This window comes from Hipposideros armiger, unplaced genomic scaffold, assembly GCF_001890085.2.
Source record: "Hipposideros armiger isolate ML-2016 unplaced genomic scaffold, ASM189008v1 scaffold_640, whole genome shotgun sequence".
In the NCBI taxonomy this organism is placed as follows: domain Eukaryota; kingdom Metazoa; phylum Chordata; class Mammalia; order Chiroptera; family Hipposideridae; genus Hipposideros; species Hipposideros armiger.
The window spans coordinates 675,628-682,749 of NW_017731990.1; the positions used below are offsets into that span (position 1 = coordinate 675,628).

General features: G+C 44.4%; 1 non-coding gene across 1 annotated transcript; it reads left to right on the plus strand.

Annotated features, from left to right (window-relative positions):
* Positions 1 to 5,770: 5,770 nt before the first annotated feature.
* On the plus strand, positions 5,771 to 5,844 carry TRNAM-CAU (transfer RNA methionine (anticodon CAU)). The gene has a single exon. It is a non-coding gene; the product is annotated as a tRNA-Met (tRNA).
* The last annotated feature ends 1,278 nt before the right edge of the window (positions 5,845 to 7,122 follow it).

Below are 7,122 nucleotides of genomic sequence, written 5' to 3' on the forward strand. Positions count from 1 at the left end.
TATAATCTTATGAATAAGCTGAACATGTGGGAAGCAAAATTAATATACTGAAAACACTGTATAATTATGAAAAGAGGCAGTTTCCAAGAGAATCACTCACTCTTCAAGCTGACACAGGCAACTGCAGCACCAAAACAGATGGCAGACTTAGGCAGTATTAGGGGCACTTTTCACCACGAGATGCACTTTTCACCCAGACTGTCCCCTTGGTCCTTCCACACGCATCAGAAGTCTCCAGTCAAGTGGCCCCTGTAACAAACCAGGCCCCTTGAAAGTGCAGGACTAGGTATGCACCCAGCTTTCTCCCCTAAGAATCAAGAGTGAAAGATGAGATTAGCGCCATGGCTATTTCTTCCTGGCTCAGTGACGAGCAGAACTTGTAACAACACAGCTTTTTCAACATGGCAAAGGGAGGACCTGTGAGAAAAATGACCCAGCTGAGTCAAAGGCTCCACTAATGTGGCCACGGTGTAGGCTTGCTGTTGGGCCACTTGGCTCAGGCTGGGAAACCTATCTTCTTCTCCCCTTCTGTCTGCTTTATGCCTTTTTCCTGCCTTCCCTATTTTTGTTTTTAAGACTCTCTCGTCTTCACCCTAGACCTGCAGCGGGTTCTCACAAGCTTTGATCTTCCTGCAGGTAGCACGCAGGGCACTTAAGCAGGATGGTTGTCATAACAACCGTGTGTATGGTGCTTACGGAGACACTGGAAGGAAGGATGAGAACAGAGGTGAAGAGTCAGGGTACCTGGGATAGAGAAAAGCAGTAAAAACTTCTACTCAGTGCTCTAGAAGTGTTCATAGAAAAAACCAAAGGCCAGATCCCTTAAAGAATGAGGACTATCAGGGTAAATGCCCCAGCAAAGCCTGCAGTGGCTAATGTGTAATTGTAAGGATTTTGATCAAGCTAGCTTTTGTATCAATTTGAGCTTCCAGTAAAGAAAGAAGCTGAGTGATGGAATAAAGTTAGTGGCTGGATATGCTTTCCTGGTTGCAGAGGACACCAACTCGGTGAATGTTCTTTTCACTTGTGGGAAGTAAATCTTTCTTTCCTGCAGAGAGAACTGCCCCCTTTGGTACTGAGCTCTGAAGAAGCCAGGCCAACTCTTCCAACGAGGGCTCCCACTTCGTGCCAGCAACAAAGGAAGCATGTTCCAAGCACAGATTTTTCTGGCATTCGTATCACTGAGGGCTGAGAGACTTTCCTGCATATGTAACAAGGGGCGGCAGTCAGGTCAACTGTATGTGCTGGTTAGGCTGTCCTGTCGCAAGGAGTGCAGACTCACTCATGCTACCTCAAGTAATGGAGAATTTGCATTTATGGCACTAGGGACAATTAGGTACTTGGCCCATGGCCAGGCCTCACGGGCACTGAGATGTGATAAAAACAACCAGTTTCCAGTAGAATATGTGACCAACATCCTTCAGAAAGTAGAAACTCTTGGGCTGGCTGAGTGGCTCAGTTGGTTAAGAGCTCGCTCAAAGGTTTGAGCTCTGAGCAACAGCGGTTCGAGTCTGGCCTGAGCTGAGCTGCCATTGAGCTGCCAACAGGTGGCAGGATGGCTCAGCTAAAAAAAAAAAAAGGTAGAACCTCTCTAGGGACACAAACAGTAGGGTTTTCTGGCCTTTACTTGAGTGTTCTCCACGCCCCAGGACTCAGTGCATCACTCTATTTCTGCTTCTTTTTGTGTATCATCTTGTTTCTTCTTTTGTTAGCCCCTGATTCTCTCCACAGCATGGCAGAGCTGTGCGTGTGTGTGTGTGTGTGTGAGAGAGAGAGAGAGAGAGAGAGAGAGAGAGAGAGAGAGAGCTCTGAAGACAGAAGCCATAGTTTTTTTATAACCTCATCTCTCAAGTGACAACATATCATCACTTCTACCATATTTTATTGGTCACAGGGACTAACCCTGAAAAATGTGGGCGTGGTCTACATGAGCGTGTGAATACCAGGAAGTGGAGCTCTTTGAGGGCCAATCGGGAGGATGGTACCACATCATTTCTAGAAATATTGGATATTTTTGTTCAGCACACTTGCCATCTGGCAACGATTTCCATTCTTTTCCAAGCCTCCTCCTGTGAGGAACTACATTTCTCAGACCCCGCTCCCAGCAGGGTTTTGCATATGATTTAGATTCGTCCAATGGGTTGTTATTTGGGAGGCAGAAGGTGGGGGAAACCATTCACCCTCCAGCAATAGTGGCAGGTGGGTGTCAGTGGGTGAGAGCTTTTTAATGTCTGGTCAGACTCTGCATCCCTCTGCCAGTCGCTGTCCTTGGGGTTGGGGGGCAATGCTGATTTCCGTAGTGGCTCCTGAAGGTTTCTGTTCTCTCATTGGCAACAATAGCATCTTAAACTCTAGGTCTTAGCATGCGATCATATGACCAAAACAACTTATTAGCAGACCCCTGACTTTAGTTCTTTCTGGCCTCCTAACAGTTTTGTAAGCACATAATTTTGTATGCACGTAATTCACATAATTTTGTAATCACATAATAATACATAAGAAGAGTAGAACATCTCTTTTTGCTTGCACACATAGAAAGGTTTCTGTTTTCTTGGTCTGAGAGAAGCAACAGTAGCACAGTAGTTAAACATATGGTCAGGCGGCCTCTTCAAATTCCATCTCTACTACTTATTTGCTGTGTGGCGTTGCCTAACCTATTCAAGCTCTGGGTTCCTCATCTATAAAATGGAGATAAGAATAGCACTCATCTGACAGAGATGTTATGAGGAGTAATGTGTTGATATAATGAATAAAAATATTTAGTGTGTACCTGGCACATAGTAAGCACTTAATAAATATATTTTATTATTATTGTTGTTATAATCACTGCTGTTGACTTCGCAGGGCAGAGTGAGACACCCCACACCCCACTCCCCCATCTCTAAAGCCTACATGAGAAAGCTTGCAGGGAAGATATGGACAAGCTCACGCTGCCTGGCCTCTCGTCGAAGTGGAGTGAGCATGTGGTCTTTAAAGTTGAAACAGATAAGCACGGGGCTGGGAGTTTAATGAAAGTCAGCTTGGGATTACTGCTGTTGGAGGTGAGCCAGGGAGAGCAGATGGCAGGCCACGTGGGGGTCAGGGCCAGGCTGGCACTGGAGAAGACTCAGTAAGCAGGTCAGGCCTGGTTCACTGAGCAGACCACCATATGCTCTCAGGTGCTGGGACCATCTAAAACCATTATAAATGGAACCAGCCATCTTCCAATGGCCAGAAAACTCAGCAAGGTGGGGGCAAGTAGGGCTTCTTCTGTTTGATTCCAAAGATTGCTCAGCCCATGAAGCAGAGAGACATAGACAGGACCCACGTCCTCTCTCTAAATTTAAGAGCCAAGATAAACCACCTAACTCTAAGAGCGGAAATGGTTCAAGTTTCCTTGTGATCAAGGTGGCCAGGATATCTTTTAAAGTTGACAGTGAAGCTGGGGACATCTTTATCTCACAAAGCATGGGGGACAAGTGGCCTGCCCAAAGTCACACAGCTAGTTAACCCAAACTTCCTCACTGTTTTTTTTTTTTAAGATTTTACTGGGGAATTGGGGAAGGGAACAGTGTTGGGGAATTGGGGAAGGGAACATTGTGTTCTTCCAGCACCCATCAGCTCCAAATCAAGTTGTTGTCCTTTAATCTTAGTTGTGGAGGGCGCAGCTGAGCTCCAAGTCCAGTCACCGCTTTCAATCTAGTGACAGGAGGTGCAGCCCACCATCCCATGTGGGAGTAGAATCGGCAACCTTGTTGTTAAGAGCATGCGCTCTCACCAGCTGAGCCATCCAGCCGCCTGTTGGCAGCTCAGCTGCAGCTCAGCTCGGACGCAGCTTACTGGCCCATGTGGGAATTGAACTGGCAACCGTGTTGCTCAGAGCTCGCGCTCTTAACCAACTGAGCTACCCGGCCGGCCTTCCTCACTTTTATTAAGGCACATTCTCTTCTTATACATGGCAGCACAAAGGGGGCTGTACTGAGAAGGGGGTGGGTATCTCAAGTTGTGAGTCTCCAGTTACTGGATTATTTGGTAAAGGAGCAAGCGGAAGCCTGTAACTTTCCCTTCATTTTTGAGATTTATGTTGTGTTAGAGCATGAAGAAACAAGGAAGGCAATTAAAAGTGTTCAAATTTCTTCCATTTGCATTTTATAGAGAGAGCTATCAAGCTCCAGATAAAGGAGATTTAATTGCTATAATGAAAGGCAACAGTTCTTCATCTGGAGTTTAAGTATCCTTAGGGGTTCTGTGAATGGCCCTGAAGTTACGTGTCAAACTTTGTGCTTATGTGAGAATGAAGACTCACAGCTTTCAATATATTTGCAGGCGAATCTATGACCTAAAAAAGTTTAAGAAGCACTGCTATTGAATCATCCCTTCAGCATTGGCTGGGTTGGTTTATTCGTTCATTAAAAAGACATTTATTGAACTACTTGACACCTCAAAGGTATTTAAAGTTCAACACATCTAAAACCTGAGTCAGGATCTTCCCATGCAAACCTCTCCCGGTATTCTTTTCTTACTTTTCTTTTATTTTTCCCCTCTAATATTCTCTCTCTATCAATAAGTGGCACTACCATTCAGCAGTTCTGAAAGTCAGAAGCCTGGGAGTCATCCTTGACACCTCCCTCTCCCTAGTCCCATATCCAAACACTGTCAACTCTCCCTCCTAACTCTCTCTCATATCCCGTCATATCTCATAAAATCAAAAGCAAGTTAGGGGCCGGCCGAGTGGCGCGTTGATTAAGAGCTGGCTTGGGATGCCAGAGGGCCCCGGTTCGGATCCCACATATGAGGGCCAGTGACACTGCCCTCTACAGCTAAGATGCTGAACAACAGCTCAACCTGGAGCTGGGCTGCCGTGAGTCACCGGCGACGGCGTAGGCTGCAGCCCCTGCTGCAGTGGGTTGCCATGGGCTACCGTGTGTAGCCAGCAGCCAGCGTGAGCGGCCAGCAGCCGCAGTGAGCGGCCGTCCAGAAGCCGGCGACTGATCTGCCTCGCCCGGGAAGAGCGCAATGATGGTGCCAACTTGGGCCAGTGAAGCAACGTCCTCCACAACTAGATTGAAGAACAAAAGGACAGCAACTTGTCTGTTCCCCTTCCCTCAATTCCCCAGCACTGTTCCCATCCCCCAATTCCCCAATAAAAATCTTAAGAAAAAAGCAAGTTAGTAATAGCATATTAATGTCTCATATTTCAATAAAAGTAACAATGTTTTATTTAAACCTTTTGTCAGGGAAAATTTTAACCAAATACTAAAGTAGTCCTCTCCCACACACTCACACTCACACCCACTTTAACAATTGTCAACTCACCGCCCGTCTTGCTTCATCTTTACCCGCTACTTTCCCCTCTCCTCAATGAATTATTCTGAAGCAAATTCCAGACATTATGTCATGTGGTCAGTACATTGTTCACTTTCTTTGAAAGTAACAAACTCTTGTTAAAAAAATCACAATTATCATAAGTAAAAGACTAATAAAAATCCCCAAATATCATCCAACATAGTCAGTATACGTATTTCCCTAACTTTTTCAATGTTTATTATAGTTTCTTTGAATTATGATCTAAACAAGGTCCACGTTTTGTAATTGATTGATATGTCTGTCTAGTCTTTTTCAATTTGTACCTTTCCATTCCCCTTCTCTCTCTCTCTCTTTTTTTCTTTACAATGTTTTCCTGGAGAAAATATTTTCCTATACTGTTTCCCATAATTTGCTGAAAGGTTTGACTATCCTTCCTCAAATGACATGAAGCACTTTTGGAAATTAAAAGAAAGAATCAAGGGGCGGCTGGTTAGCTCAGTTGGTTAGAGCGCAGTGCTCATAACACCAGGGTTGCTGGTTCGATCCCTGCACGGGCCACAGAGCTGCGCCCTCCACAACTGGATTGAAACAACTACTTGACTTGGAGCTGATGGGTCCTGGAAAAACACACTGTTCCCTAATTAAAAAGTAAATAAAAATGCCCTATACCTATTGTAATTCTTAAACCTAGTTCCTTTGATTTTTTAAACATGTTTTAAAATGTCTTAAAATAATATACTTTTTCAGTTAGAAGGGATGCTGGAGGCTGCTTAATCTTCTTGCTTTACACATGTGGAAATTGATGCCTTTGAGTGATGGGCATGAGGCCATCTAGAAAGCTGCAGACATGACCAGGCTCTGTGCTATGTTTTTGGGTGTAACTACCTTCTTTTTCACTGCCCTTACTATTCTATTCAGAAGCCATCAAACAGGAATCGCTTGTCGCTGGCATTTTTTACTGGTACAGGGCTAGTCAATGTTTTCAGGGATAACCTGAAAGAGATCAACAGGTAAAACTGTGTTTAGTGTTAGAGCATCCCATCATATTCCAATTCCTGAGAACTGACAATTCTTGTGAGCTACATATTGTATCACTTCCTAACCACATAGCCTCATTTCAGTCTCACTCTACACTGGAATGGTTCAGGAGGTATTTTAGGAGGATTCCTCACACCTTCTTTGCTGTTTATTCCTCCTCTCCTTTTTTTTTTTTTTTCTCAGTGGAACTCATACTCTCTCTTCTTTTGGGCAGGCAATTCTTTGTTCCTCCACACAGCAAGCCCTTCATTGGAATTTTTAGAGACATTTAATTAGGCAGTGGATCAAGGTGAAGGCAGTGTTGAACTGTGTGGATAAACTGTCAGAATCATACCTCAGGTTTTAAGAGTCCCTTAGCTTTGATCACAAGCTCTGGCAGGACCATGTTGAATTTTCCTGCTGCTCCACCTCTGTCATTCGATTTCTGTTTCCAGTCCTCCTCAGCAGCCCTTACTGGAATTCTCCAAGACAGGCTCTGATAGTTAAAAACCTCTCTCTCTCTCTTTTTAACCTTTTAATATAAAACAAGAAAGTTGAGAGGACATACTAACTCTTTAAGTCTTTTGCTCCTTTATTACTATGTTCTCTCTCTCTCTCTCTCTCTCTCTCTCTCTCTCTCTCTCTCTCTCTCTCTCTCTCCTTTCAGGCTATTGGTTCAGACCTGTCCCATTTCCTGATCTCTCATGGGCCTTGTACCTTTCAGGAAAAAAAATAATCAACATCTATTGCTTTGACACAGTGTTCCCTACAGAGGTTCTCTCAGACATCTTTCTAAGAATACTTATTCCTTTACCAGAA